Source organism: Myxine glutinosa, chromosome 12, assembly GCF_964187855.1.
Source record: "Myxine glutinosa chromosome 12, kmMyxGlut1.1, whole genome shotgun sequence".
In the NCBI taxonomy this organism is placed as follows: Eukaryota; Metazoa; Chordata; class Myxini; order Myxiniformes; family Myxinidae; genus Myxine; species Myxine glutinosa.
In genome coordinates, this window is record NC_136272.1 from 42,128,965 (window position 1) to 42,144,197 (window position 15,233).

The window sequence follows — 15,233 nt, forward strand, 5'->3', positions numbered from 1 at the left end:
GTACAAGAATATAATACAAGGATTTATTGTGAAAAGCAAGGACAGGAAAAGCACGATAATAACTCTAATAAGAAGCCTAAATTTGGATCCCACACACAACAGATATCAGAAACAAAACGAGGGATCAAATACGAAAGAAACACGTCTGTTGTGTAAAATGTATACGCGGAGCTCAGGCTTATCTGTCTCGTCGTTGGCTTTAGCCGCTGTCCAACACGCGGCTCCTTTCGTCCCGCGGCACGCCTCGTTCCAAGTTCCAAAGCCCCGAGCACCAAGCACCGATCACCACGAGGTCCCACAGCAGGCTAGCGCGAATCCACCCAGCAAAAAGGAGCGAGCTCCAACCACCTCAACGGCGATCTTCCACACGACAGCCAACTCAACCAGGGCCAGGACTCTGCTCACAAGCCAACTCAGGATCGCACCGGGACTCTCTCGAGCTGTGAACTGCGAACCGTGAACTCAAAAACCTTCTCACTGCCAGGAATGTCACTCAACTACCAGTCAGACTCCATCTGCTGAACTACTCAACTCGACTCAGGAATGGAACTCGACTCTCTCGGTCCTCCTGCTCAACTGCGCAAATGGCGTTCGGCAACTAACTGCTCGAAAAGGCGTCCGGCCCCCGTTAATATCCCCGGCCGATGACGTCAGCATTGGCGCTCTGTCCTGCCAATCAGAGCCTCCACCGACTCGCCGGCTTGTCCAGGGGCACGCCCACTGCGTCACTCTCACTCCCGCTCCTGCTCCTTGTGTTGTAGCACGTGCTATGAGAGGTGGATAGGCCTCGGGGAGGTGCAAATGGTGGCGGCCGTGTGGCAGTGTTCTAGCCCGATTTCTTCCTAAGTCATGTCAGGGGGAAAGGGCATCATTAGTGTTGTACGAAGGGAATCCTAACCAATGTCTATGTGGTCTGTAGTGCCATAAGGGACAAAGGTTTGACTACCAGGTGAGATGTACAAGGGCTCTACTCATTAACCCCTACACTACCTAACACACGAATCTCCTGGTAGATTCACAGTTATACACCTTGACCGACAAAACACCTAAACACACAGAACTTATTACAGGTAGATTCCCTATCGCGACAGTCGAGCATGTTACCTACTCAGATCTACTCTGCTCTACATATATCACTACCCAAATTCGTAACAATATTAATGAAATATATATATGTATAAGTTTGGTCATAAGTAACTCAGAAATAAACAAATTCTCGTAGGCTGACCCGTATTCGGATCTTCACCAAAATTGACTTGATTTCCCCTTTTCACACACAAAACCTGCCCACCAAGTTTCATCTGAATCCCTCCACAACTTTTTGAGAAATCATGCTATACATCGGTTGTAGCCCTATCACTCAATGGTGAAGAATTACTAAAAAAATTCTCTAATTCGAATCCGCATTTGAATCTTCACCAAAATAGAATAAATTCTTCCTCGTCACAAACCCAACCTGTCCACCAAGTTTCATCCGAATCCGTCCACAACTTTTTACGATATCGTGGTATGTATAGTTTTTTGCCCTATCTCTCAATGGTGAAGAATCACTTAAAAATTATATAATATCCACAAATAATAACCCATTAATCTCAAAGTGGAACATTTTTTTTTTAGAAATATTTACAAATTAATGAAAAATGAAAAGCTGAAATGTCTTGAGTCAGTAAGTATTCAACCCCTTTGCTATGACACTCCAAACTAAGGCTCATGTGCGTCCACTTTCCTTTGATCATCCTTGAGATGTCTCTGCAACTTGATTTGAGCCCACCTGTGGCTAATTCAATTAATTGGACATTATTTAGAAAGAAACACACCTTTTTATATGAGGTCCCACATTTGGCAAAGCATTTAGAGCAGAAACTCCACCATGAAGTCCAAGGAACTGTCTGTAGAACTCCAAGATAGAATTGTGAAGAGGCATAGATCTGGGGAAGGGTATAAAAATATTTCTAGAGTGCTGAAAGTTCCCAAGAACACAGTAAGCTCCATCATTCGGAAATGGAAAGAAACTGAGCAACCGAGCAAACTGAGCAACCACACCTTGGTCAGGGAGGTGACCAAGAACCCAATGACAACTTTGACAGAAATAGAGATCCATGGCTGAGAAGGGAGAACCTGCCAGAAGGACAACAGTCTCTGCAGCACTTCACAAATCTCGGCTTTATGGGAGAGTGGCCAGATGGAAACCACTCCTGAGAAAAAGGCACATGACAGCACTCCTGAGAAGAAAATTGAACTCTTTGGCATGAATGCAATGGGCTACGTCTGACAGAAACTGAGCACAGCTCATCACCCATGTAACACCATCCTTAACGTGAAGCATGGTAGTCATGGCCTCATCATGCTATGGGGATGCTTTTCAGAGGCAGTGACTGGGAGACTTGTAAGGATAGAGGGAACAATGAATGGAGCTAAGTATAGACAAATCCTTTTGGAGAACCTGCTTCCGAGTGCAGAAGACCTTAGACTGTGGCGAAAATATACGTTCCAACTGGACAATAACCTCAAGCATACAGGAATATTGGAATGGCTTCAGAACAAGAATGTGAAAGTTATTGAGTGGCCCAGCCAAAGCCCCGACATGAATCCCATTGAGAATTTGTGGAAAGACTTAAAGATTGCTGTTCACCCATCTAAAATGACAGAGCATGAGCAAATCTGCAAGTAAGAATGGGAGAAACTCCCCAAATCCAGATGTGCAAACTGATGGACGTACCCAAGAAGACTCGAAGCTGTATTCGGAGCTGCCAAAACTCGAAGGTGCCAAAGGCACTTCAATGAAGTATTGACTCGGGGTTGAATGATTATATTTTGTAAATTTGATATTTTGTATATTTCATTTAAATTATTTTTCATAATAATAATAATAAAAAATCCATTTTGACATTGTGGGGTATTATGTGCAGATCAGTAACAAAAAATTCAATTCAGTCCTTTTTTTATTTCATGCTGTAACACAACAATATGTGACAAATTAAAGGGGTGTGAATACTTTCTGAAGGCATTGTATACCAATTGGAAGCTTCATGTCTCCCCGCTAAAGTAAGGTTGATGTGGGGCTGCCAAGTGGTGCAGTTTTTGTGGAGCGAGGGTCAAACAAGTCACATAATGATTTCTCAAATTTGTGTCATGAGAAACCATTCTGCGTCTTATCTCAGCTTCTATGTATCATAGAAGCATGATATTGGTGTCTAAACATTTTGGGGGTTCAAGGAATCCATACACGTCATACAGAACAAATGTATTGATGCAGTTCTCTTTTATCTGTTTGCAAGAATGGGAAAAAGCAATCAATATGCTGACATATGCAATATAGTTTTGCATAAAATGGCATACTGGTGACTCAAGTTACCGATTCTATCAGAGACAATATACAGCCGACGGCACTTCACTATTCACCCTTCGTCGTCATCTTCATCCAGATGCTCTTGGTCCCTGTCAGTCGAGTGTAGGTTTCCAAAGTCTTCATTTCAATGGCATATGCACAGTTTTGTTCAAGGCAAGCTGCTCTGACTAGTGGCTACACACGCAACTGATGATACATGTACTCTTACTTAAACAGGAACAGATGAGTCCTTCTCGGAGCTCAGAGGCCATTGGTCTCTTGAAGAACACAGGCGTAAGTTTATCATCCTGTTTTTCCCAACCAAAATATCAAAATTGAAATATCAAAATTATGACATCATAGGTCACATGGTTTGGCAGCCATATTGGATTGAAGGAAAATATTAAATAATTATATCTCTGAAACCGCTTACCCTATCGATGGGAAATTTTACAAATGTCATGTAACACCATTGTTGTATATACAGTAGTTTGAAAATGATGACATCGTAGGTGGTTTGGCAGCCATCTTTCTTAGAAAAACGAACCTTATCCGATCAACATGAAACTTCACAAACGTGATCCCCTACCCATACATATGCAGAATGTACATTTTTGATGTTATATGTCATGTGGTTTGTCAGCCATATTAGCTTGAAAGCTGATTTTAAAAAAATCCCTTCTCTGAAAACGCTTCACCGGTCGATGTGAAACCTGTCCTGTGGTAAAAATGTGATACTTCAAAACAGCTGAAGGAATTTAAACCAAACTTGTTTATTTTTAGGACAGTGAACGAGGACATCTATCCATTGTCACGGGCAGTGACTACGCGGAGACATATTGGCGACACAGTCGCATTGCTCTAGTTGTTGGCTAGTTTTAGCCACAGGAAATTGAGGTCGATGTGAGCACTCTTCTCTTTGCCACTTGCGTCATACAGCGTTCCAGGAAACGACTGTGCTGCTGAAATAGCAGCCTCTTTTTCACTTTCTCCCAAGTTAACTAGGTCTTTAAAACTTTCTGTTCCCTTTTTAAGTGGTGAAGCCAGAATCATTGGAATCTCCCGCGATGAAGCTAACTCCAAAGGCCTTTCACTCACGCACCGCAGGCAGGTTGGTGGTCTTTCCGTCTTCTACCGACTCCTCTCTGGCCTTGCCCCACCAGCTCTCTCTGGACTCTGTCCCCCAAATATTCCTACAGGTCACACAAGATCTGCCTGCAACCCTCTTATGGTTAAACTGCCAAAATCAAGACTCTCTGCTCACCTTCACTCCTTCATTCCTCTTTTCTCCCGCCTCTGGAACAAACTCCCTCACTCTCTTCAATCCCACTCCACCCTCCAGGTCTTTAAAACACCTGTTCACCACCATCTCTTATCTTCCCCCATCCAAAACCTTGATCTTTTCTACCCCCGCTAATTTCACGCCAAATCCACTTTTTTGAAATACCAACTTCTGTCCTGGAAGTCCTTGGTGTCCTTGTGCTTTATACTTCTCCTCCCACCCCCCCCCCCTTCCCACGCCTCCTCCCCCCGAGCCCTCTCCCTCCCACACATCTCCCTGCTCTCAAATGTTGTGTTTGTGTGCTCCCCTTCTCTCCCCATCTTGTCTTCCACTCCCTCTTTTTATATATTTTGTTTGTCTGGTTGATTTGTTTGTGAAATAAATGTTAGCTCTTTCACGAGCCTCGATTCAGTATACAAAAAAAGAAAAGAAAAAAAAAAGCCGCTTCAATATTTGACTATGTCCTTCCTTCCATCCACCCGTCAAATAATGAAGAAGAACAACCTGTCTAACCCACCGTGTTTAATTCTAGAGAGTTCTAAAGGGTAATTATAATGAGTTATAAAGTGTATTTTAAAAGGGTAATTCTTCAGTGTTCTAAAGGATAACTCTAATGGGTTTCGTTCGTTTCTAGGCTTTGCCTATTTCTCATTAAAAATGCCAAACTGAACCGCTTTCTTCAGACATGGATGAGATTTTTTTTTTTTTTGGACGATGTTGAAGACTGTTTTCTTGTCGATGCCAAATCGGGATGAAACTGAGTCACACCCTGTGAGTGCTTGTTTGTCAGGAAGTATGTTGCAAAACTGGAAACCGAGCGCAGCACAAATTGCATTCACGGGTACAAATCGGCACTTGTCACTTATACAGGTGATGATACCCATTTCAATCCTCATTTTAATTGTATTCACTATTTTTGGAAAGTAGTGAACAGCAAGCACTAATGCATCTGTATCTGGTGATCTAATTATTATGGTTTTTGGAACACCATACAATCCAAAGTCTTCATCAGCATTAACACCGTCCTGGTGTAGACTACTACCTGTCTTCTGGAAAAGTCTCTTTCTTCATCTGCACCTTTGCTACACATGGACTGTACTACCTCACCATTGGAAAAGCCTCCCATAACAGAGTGTACAAGCTGGGATGTGCTTGCAGACAGTGTGATGCATGAGTGACCAAATATTCATTGAGGAAATTCACCAGTGATTGGTTGTTGGAAGACACATTGAGGAACTTTGTTCATGGAGGTACTTGAACGTCCACCTATCACCTGATACCATTTGCAAGCAGATTTAGGCAAGATCTGGAACAGATTGCATGTCCATCTTACATGAGTTCACCTTTTCAAGCACCTACTCTCTGCGAGTTGGCCCATCACGTTTCTTCTTTGGTTTGTCAAATACTATACATTGCACAAGAGATTGACTGCCCTGAAAGAGCAAGTGACTTTGCTGTTCCATGCTTTATAAACAATATCTTTCCTGCCATCGAATGAAAAGTATTCTTTCCTTCTATCATTTCAGAATTGAAATCTATATTGTCATCTCCTTAGTGGATGAGGTGTCTACCATCAGCAATTGACACAATGTCATTTGGAATATCGACACCTTCTTGCAGTTTTTCTATTTCTGCTTGTACTGTCTTGGTCATGAATTGTCTCAAGTCATCAAAGCTCATACAAAAGCCATGAAGGTGTAATGTGTCGATCAAATTGCGGAACCCAAATTTGTTGTGTGCCTGTGCAGCAAGGCCCACATGCAGAGCCGTAATGACTTTAGAACAGTTGAACACTGTGTACTCTGCAAGAGGGAGACACTGTCTACGATTGGCATCTGAAATCGTACACTCACTGATCATCGAATCAAATGAATCTGCGCTGATCAACCAAAGTATGAATTGTTGGAGTGTCTGGGGTACAAAGGCAGCTGACCTCGCTTGGTGTTGGGTAGTCATGTGTTGGTTCAACGTTGGCTATTTCAGACCTCAAAATGGATACAGCATTGTACAGGATAGCTTGTTTTGAAGTGAAATGCTCATTGTGCTCATGTAACAGATCACCTGCAAAGTCCAGTGACTGAGATGAATTGAGCTCCTGTTTCAGACTACTGGCAGCCTGGATGGCATCACCCAATGTTATGGTGCTGCTCAATGTAATAGTCGACTGGCCTTGTCCACGTTGCACAACAAATGAAATTGCTGAACCATAGTGTTTTTCCAGCTGTGACCACAGACTGGTACTCTTCTTGTGTTCACGATGTGTCTGCTTTCAGCTGGGCTATGTATGCTGCACTAGCCTTGAAAGCAAGAGGCTTTCTTGTTGAAAATCAAGTCGGTGACTATTTCTTGGATCAAGATGTAGAATGCTGAGTCTTAAAAAGGTCAGGTGTTGTCACAGTTGACGAAGGTGTCTTTGCTTTCAGGTTTGTTTTACTTAGGTTGTCTGAAAGACATGTTGAGTGATAGACAACATCCTTAGCTATCAAATCCTCCTCTGTTTTTCCGTAGCATTTCCTCATCCCCTTGTTGACATGCTGCATCCTTCAGTTGGTGTCCTGCTCAAATGTTTCAATTTTGTGCATTTTTTGTCTTTCCTGTGTGATTTTGTTTTTGAACAAACAATGCACACAGACCAATCTGTCGACATTGGGATACCTGAAGCTGTTTGTTCAGAACCAGAGTCACTTGGTGTTTATTTATTTTTAATACAATATGGCTGCCAAACCACGGATCCTATGACATCATATGTTTACACTCCCGATCCTTTGGCTTCGGGGATCACGTTTGTGAAGTTTCATGTTCATCGGATAAGGTTCGTTTTTCTATCCAATATGGTTACCAAACCATGTGACATGTTTCTTTATGCAGCAATGGTATTTGTCGATATTTTAAAGTTTCACATCGATAGCTTAAACGGTTTAAGATAATTAATTTTTAAATATTTTCCTTCAATCCAATATGGCTGACACACCATGTGACTGATTATGTTTTAGTGATCAACCTTTAATCATCATGCCGAGTCCCTGACACACCTAAAGTTTCACGTCGATTGGTTGGGCAGTTAGAGAAGATGTTTTGAAAAGTTTTAGGTTAAATCCAATATGGCTGCCAGAACATGTGACCTTTGACATAGTTTTCAAACTTTATTTGCCATGGCTAGTTGATCATTTGTATGGAGTTTTAATTCGATCTCCAAAGGAAACATCGACCAATTTAGATACTCGATCAGTGGAGGAAACGGACAATTGATTGAGCAAGTTTGGAAATTTTGAAGTGCTTCAACAAAAGCACATATTTACAAGCAAGTATTCACAAAGATGCAATTTCGTAAAGAAAAGTCTTAACCACTAACACGAAAAGAACCTTTATATAATTGACCATAACACTAAAATACAATGCAGGTGCGCCTCATTCAACCAGGAAATTGGTCACAATAAGGGGGATAGAGAGAGGAAGAAGAAGAAGTCAGAGCGTATTGTGAACCCCATTCTCACCCGCACATCAATCCGGGTCAAGCGGAAATCAATGATATTCTCTCTGCCATGACGGGGCAAGACGAAACCTTTGAAACTCTTTCATGCGTCTCAAGTAAACAAATTAGAAGTAGTGATAGAAAGAAGTAGTGTAAGTCATTGTGTTTGGCCGCGGCATCCAGGGAACTTGCGCTGTTCACGCAATCTCTGCCTCGTGGCACCAGCCTGCTCGTTTACACGGAGGTTTTTCCCTTGTTGAGGTTCGTCTTGTGGCACAGCTCTTCTCGTACAGTTTCCCAGATGGAAAGTCACAGCCCCAATACTTGAAATCCACCGGCTTTTATTCCTCTCAGGCGAGACGTTGCTTCTGGGAGCAATGGTCACCGCAGCACCCTTCGACCTTTGCAGGGCACTTTCTCATTGGCGCCTGGTTCTCAGCTGCCAAGGGTCTGGCCTTGTAGCTGCAGTGCTTGGGCTGGAATGGCTTGTGTGGCAGCGATGGCAGCGCTGAAATGGTGTTGATTAATATTGCAACGTGTGTGACTTGTAATGTAATGTGTGCAATTGTGCATGGTTGCTCTGTCGGAAAGTGGGGGCAGGAGAAGGGTTAAGAGGAATGGGGAGAGATTTGAAGGGTTAGAGATTTTAGCAAGGAAAGAATTACAAAGGGGATTCAAACCTGTTGTGTATATATATATATATATATACAGTGGGGAGAACAAGTATTTGATACACTGCCGATTTTGCAGGTTTTCCCACTTACAAAGCACGTAAAGGTCTGTAATTTTTATCATAGGTACACTTCAACTGTGGAAGACGGAATCTAAAACAAAAATCCTGAAAATCACATTGTATGCTTTTTAAGTAATTAATTTGCATTTTATTGCATGAAATAAGTATTTGATCACCTACCAACCAGTAAGAATTCCGGCTCTCACAGACCTGTTAGTTTTTTCTTTAAGAAGCCCTCCCATTCTCCACTCATTACCTGTATTAACTGCACCTGTTTGAACTCGTTATCTGCATAAAAGACGTCTCCAGACCGTCTCCGACCACAAAGACCGCAAAGACCGACCGCAAAGCCGTCTCCAGACCTGTCCACACTCAATCAGACTCCAACCTCTCCACAATGGGCAAGACCAGAGAGCTGTCTAAGGACATCAGGGACAAATTTGTAGACTTGCACAAGGCTGGGATGGGCTACAGGACAATAGGCAAGCAGCTTGGTGAGAAGGCAACAACTGTTGGCGCAATTATTAGAAAATGGAAGAAGTTCAAGATGACAGTCAATCTCCCTCGGTCTGGGGCTCCATGCAAGATCTCACCTCGTGGAGCCTCAATGATCATGAGAAAGGTGAGGGATCAGCCCAGAACTACACGGCAGGACCTGGTCAATGACCTGAAGAGAGCTGGGACCACAGTATCAAAGAAAACCATAAGTAACACACTACGCCGTCATGGATTAAAATCCTGCAGCGCACGCAAGGTCCCTCTGCTCAAGCCAGCGCATGTCCAGGCCCGTCTGAAGTTTGCCAATGACCATCTGGATGATTCAGAGGAGGAATGGGAGAAGGTCATGTGGTCTGATGAGACCAAAATAGAGCTTTTTGGTTTAAACTCCACTCGCCGTGTTTGGAGGAAGAAGAAGGATGAGTACAACCCCAAGAACACCATCCCAACCGTGAAGCATGGAGGTGGAAACATCATTCTTTGGGGATGCTTTTCTGCAAAGGGGACAGGACGACTGCACCGTATTGAGGGGAGGATGGATGGGGCCATGTATCGCGAGATCTTGGCCAACAATCTCCTTCCCTCAATAAGAGCATTGAAGATGGGGCGTGGCTGGGTCTTCCAGCATGACAACGACCCGAAACACACAGCCAGGGCAACTAAGGAGTGGCTCCGTACGAAGCATCTCAAGGTCCTGGAGTGGCCTAGCCAGTCTCCAGACCTGAACCCAATAGAAAATCTTTGGAGGGAGCTGAAAGTCTGTGTTGCGCAGCGACAGCCCCGAAACCTGAAGGATCTGGTGAAGATCTGTATGGAGGAGTGGGCCAAAATCCCTGCTGCAGTGTGTGCAAACCTGGTTAAGAACTACAGGAAACGTCTGATCTCTGTAATTGCAAACAAAGGTTTCTGTACCAAATATTAAGTTCTGTTTTTCTGATGTATCAAATACTTATTTCATGCAATAAAATGCAAATTAATTACTTAAAAATCATACAATGTGATTTTCAGGATTTTTGTTTTAGATTCCGTCTTCCACAGTTGAAGTGTACCTATGATAAAAATTACAGACCTTGTCGTGCTTTGTAAGTGGGAAAACCTGCAAAATCGGCAGTGTATCAAATACTTGTTCTCCCCACTGTATGTATGTATATATATATATATATATATATATATATATATATATATATATATATATGTCGGATTGGGACTTAGGACTTGGGACTCAGAAGAACTCAGAAGAAAGGAGCAACGGATATATTTATTGGAACTCGAGTACTCAAGCTTGAGGACAGCAAAGTTGCATTGAAACTCACAAGGAATGACCAACAGTACAACAAGATGCTCTGAAATAATTCAATTAACATTGCTTTATATAAAGGAAAGTCAGGGGTGGAGTTAGCTCACAAGACACAGAGACAGAATGGGCTCATTGGGTCCCCCACCATAGTCCCATCCTGTTGTTCAGTTAATTAAAGGAAGTTCATCCAAGGCCAGTCATGGGTTAGCTTCTGATAAGGAGATGGTCAGCATTATGTGACAACATGTTTACAACTTTCTGTATAGCAGCTGGCTTGGGAAAGTACAAAGGGGAGTGGTCACTCGTAAAACTGTCAACTTGCAAGATAATGGCAAAAACAGGAAAAAGGCAAAGAGAGATAAGGGCCTGGAAAGGGGAACTAGAGATTGCGCCCACGCAGGCCAGAGCACAAAGGCAGAGAACTCCTTATTAGGATATTACACATCCTCAATGCAGTAGAAAGAACTCAGTATCATGAAAGAGTACAGTAGCAAGTCAAAACAAAACATAATTGGTTATACTTGGTAATTGGTAAAGCAGCAAGGATATAAAAAGGGGGAGGGGCATTACAGCTCCCTACATACCGCCCTTTTGGATCTAAGATACAAAGTTATCTACGAGCCAATCAAAGGCCTTTATTTCAAACAAAAACAGAAAAATCATTCAACATATCACGCGAAGGCAGCCCCGTAAGAATGTCCCGTACCAAAGCACCACACAAACTCAGTAGGATGATTCGCGTCTGTATGTGAGTATGCAATGTAAGGCCGTAAAAGCAGAGTGATCAAATGGCACACAAAATCCACCAAAAGAGGTGGGAGAGAGAGAGAGTGTAACTAAACGTAACGTACCACACGAATGCAGCCCAGTGAGCATGTCCCGTACCCAGTACCGCACAACGAACCCAGCAGGCTGATCCGCGGGTGTGTGGGTGCAAGTGGGTGTAAGTGGATGTATGATGTAAGTCGGGTGTAGATGGGTGTATGAGGTGAGACCGTAGAGACATGAAGATCGAATAGCGCGCCAAATCCACAACGAAGACCTCTGGTTCCACCGGGGTCCACACCCAGGAAGATCTCCGACCCACCCTTGGTCCACAGAGGTGCAGCCGGACTCCTCCCCAACTGGAGCTCGCCCAGGCTTCCCCAAGTGAAATCCTTGTCGATCTTCAGCGCTCAATCGATATTCATGTTCATGAGGTCTCTTACGTGCTGGTGATCTGGGGAAGACACAACATCGTCAGTATCAGGTGGCTCAAACCTATGGCCATAAAATAAAGCATAACGATCCAAAGGTGGGAGAGAAACTTCCTTTGGGTCAAAGTCGAGATCGTCCGAGGCGATGCTGCTTGCTTCGCTGTTATTCAAGGGCGAATCTCCAAAACAATCAGACTCGGAACTCAGAGTATTTTCACGATCGAGTTCCTCTCCATCCGGGCTTGGGTTCACAGCTGGGTCCAAATCCCGAACTGGGTCAGTGGCGTTTGACTCTCTGTGGGCTTGTGAGACATAAAGGTGAGCTCGTGAAACATGGAGAGGCAGAGCCTGCATTGAAACATAAACATCAGCCGGGGACCCTCGCAAGTGGCCCACATCATCATTGGTAACATCAACAGTAACATTATTCTCAGGTGGCGTAGGCCTGCGGAGTGGACGGCCCATAGTCATAGCCACGGCATGGCATATCGTGAAGAAACGAGAGGAATCCTTCAGGAAATCGTCGATTTCTTCTTCCGACGTGTCGGGGCCCAGTTTAAACGGCCTTCTAGTAGCCTGAAATGCTTCGAGGTCCGCATAAGTGTACTCGACATCATTATCGGTAATATCAGCAATGGAAGAACAATCTTCGGAAGCGAAGATCTCATTGTCGCGGCCCAGGGACTCGTTCAGGTCGTCGTTCCAGGATCCGCGACTGGCAGTTGAGTTGACAGCTGGTGTGTCATCCGGACCCGCGATCCGCTGGTCGATCATCACCATGGCCTTTTCCGGTGTCGTCTTCAGTGTCCATCCTGTGGAAAACTTCCTCACACACGCAAGGACTAAAGCCTTGATTATCACACAACTAACCACGATTCCAAGGACTATTGCCAAAGCGGTTAGTACCCACTTTACAATTGTGCCTGTCCACCCTTTGAACCAGTCGGTAAGCCACTGGTGGGAGGCTTCCCGATCCAAGCGATCCCTTGTCAATGAGTGAGCGCTTTCCCTTAACGTTATAATAGCAGCACTGACACCCTGTGAGGGGTCAGGAATAAAAGTGCAACATTTACCCTCAATTATCCCACATACCCCTCCTCGTTCTGCCAATAGCATATCTAATGCAACCCTATTTTGCATAACCATTGTACGCAGATGGACAACTGTGTCCAACATTTCGTCGTGTGCTGTAGCGGTGGCGTTGGCCACAGTTTCTAAGATTAACGCAATTTTGTCAATGCGGTAACTGTTCATGACCGTCCCAGCCCATGGGAAGAAGAAGCTAACGGCTTTCTCCCAATCAGCGCCGTGTAAAGTAGTGGTGTCGTCGTCGTGCCAATAGGTGCTTCGTTGTGTCCTTATGAGTGCGGTGGTATTATGCAAGTGCTGTCGCATTTCCATCTCTGGGAAAACTGATCCTAAATAGCAAATTCCTCCCCAATTATCAGGTAAATACGGGTAAGCTTTATTCCCGCATACAAACATGGTCCCGTGCGGGGCCACTAAATGGGAGGTCATGCAAGTGAGAAGACCTGGGATAGTGTTTGTCCCGTTTTCCCCTTTCCATGCCAACTGGAGGTGTGTGAGGTTATGCAAGGGCGAGCTTGTAACGTTCACTAGGAGCGTGTGTTTCCCTTTTCTCGGGTCCGCGGGAAGGGTATCTCTACACACGGATTTGCCTACCATTACTTGGCCCTTTCCTTCTAAGCAGAGGGCCCCCCATGCCGGCTTGACCCAAACCGGCGCCGGACGTTCCTCAAAGTGTCGGGACTGGATGGGGGGTGAATACTGGAAAACTCGTTTACACGCAGTTCCGTCAGAACCTTGGCTTGTCAGGGTTGTACTAATGCATTTGGTATCTAGTGGCTTCGAGCACAAATCATTGAGTGATAGGGGTAACACTACCATTGGTATGCCTGCTGTGCTGGTGCGGGGAAGGTGCATACACATCCAACACTGTGTCCTATTCTGTACTGTGGCCATATGCCGTGCGACCTTCCAGTATGTGTTCTCCTCTGGCTTCCTTCTTACTTCCTGGGCAGGAGGGGGTTTAATGACGTAGGCGGCACAACTAGGCCGGAATTGGTGTTGGGTATCTCCCCTCTTTTTGTTCCTTCTAATCAGCGTGCGCGGGGGCCATATTCCACATTCAAGTATTATCGTGGTGTGTGGGCCGACGAGGGCATGCGACAGTAGGAGAGTAGTATTGTCGATGCCCGTGCCCCATTGATATCCTGCGGCGGCGTGACTATTCACGGTCCCAGTAAACCTTCCATTTTCCACCTGTCTAACTTTAGTTAAGACTATGCGTGGGGTTGTCATGCGTGCCTGTGGTGTCCCATTGTGTACCACCATGGCTTCCATCCATCTTACAGATAACCACTTGAAATGTGTCTCCAACTCACAGCAATGTACTACTATCCCCTGTCCCCGGGGAGCCGTTATGTATTTGACGGAGTAAAGTTTAAATAACGTGTAGTTGTCGTGTCCTGGGTATTTGGGGAGATCCTCTCTCAGTGGGTTAAACTGCAGAAGCCTATCCTTGGCGGGGTTTGTTAGGCAGCTGCCCAGAATTCCCATCATCATGACCGTCATCGCCGCCCTTAGGAGACTGTGGTGCTCTAGACGGTGCATTGTCTTCAGCGGTGTGAGGTGTGGTGTCTGCAGCAATGTGAGGTGCGGTGTCTTGTGTGGCTTGTGGTGCGGGGATGGACAACTTACAATGGGTGGCGTGGATCCACGAAGGTTTACCCTCGCAGAAGACTGCCGTCGGTGTGACCAGTAGCACCTGGAATGGTCCCTTCCACCGTGGCTCCAAAGCAGCCTTGCGGGTGAAGTGCTTCACGAGCACCCAGTCGCCGGCCTGGAAGTTGTGGATGGCGTGGCCTATTGGTTCAGGCAGCGCCTCTCGTACTCGAGCATGGATGCTGCGTGCCACATTCGACAAGCCTATGCAAAATCTCAAAAGCATGTCATCCATTACTGGCAAAGCAAGGGTGGACATGTCTGTTGGTGCTGAAACGGGCAAGCTCATAGGTCGTCCCATTAATATTTCGTGGGGGGAAAGGCCCGTAGTGCGACCCGGGGTGGAACGAATGCTCATCAATGCAAGCGGAAGAGCCTCTGGCCACCTCAAGCCTGTGTCTGCGCAAAGTTTCGCTAGTTTATTCTTTAAAGTCTTGTTCGTTCGTTCCACAAGTCCTGAGGACTGTGGGTGGTAGACGCAATGGAAGGATTGTTTAACGCCCAACGCCTTCAGGATGCCCTTAACCACCTGCGCCGTGAAATGGCCTCCTTGATCTGACGAAATTATCTGGGGAATGCCAAATCTGCACATAAAATCCCGCACGAGGCGCTTCACTACTGTCGGAGCATCGGATTTGACGCATGGGTATGCTTCGACCCATTTGGTGAACGTATCTACGAT

General features: G+C 45.0%; 1 protein-coding gene across 3 annotated transcripts in view; it reads left to right on the top strand.

The window, feature by feature from the left end:
* The window catches only part of LOC137437944 (uncharacterized), a 102,016-nt gene that overhangs the window by 66,764 nt on the left and 20,019 nt on the right, over positions 1-15,233 (top strand). The gene's annotated exons all lie outside the window — the stretch shown is intronic.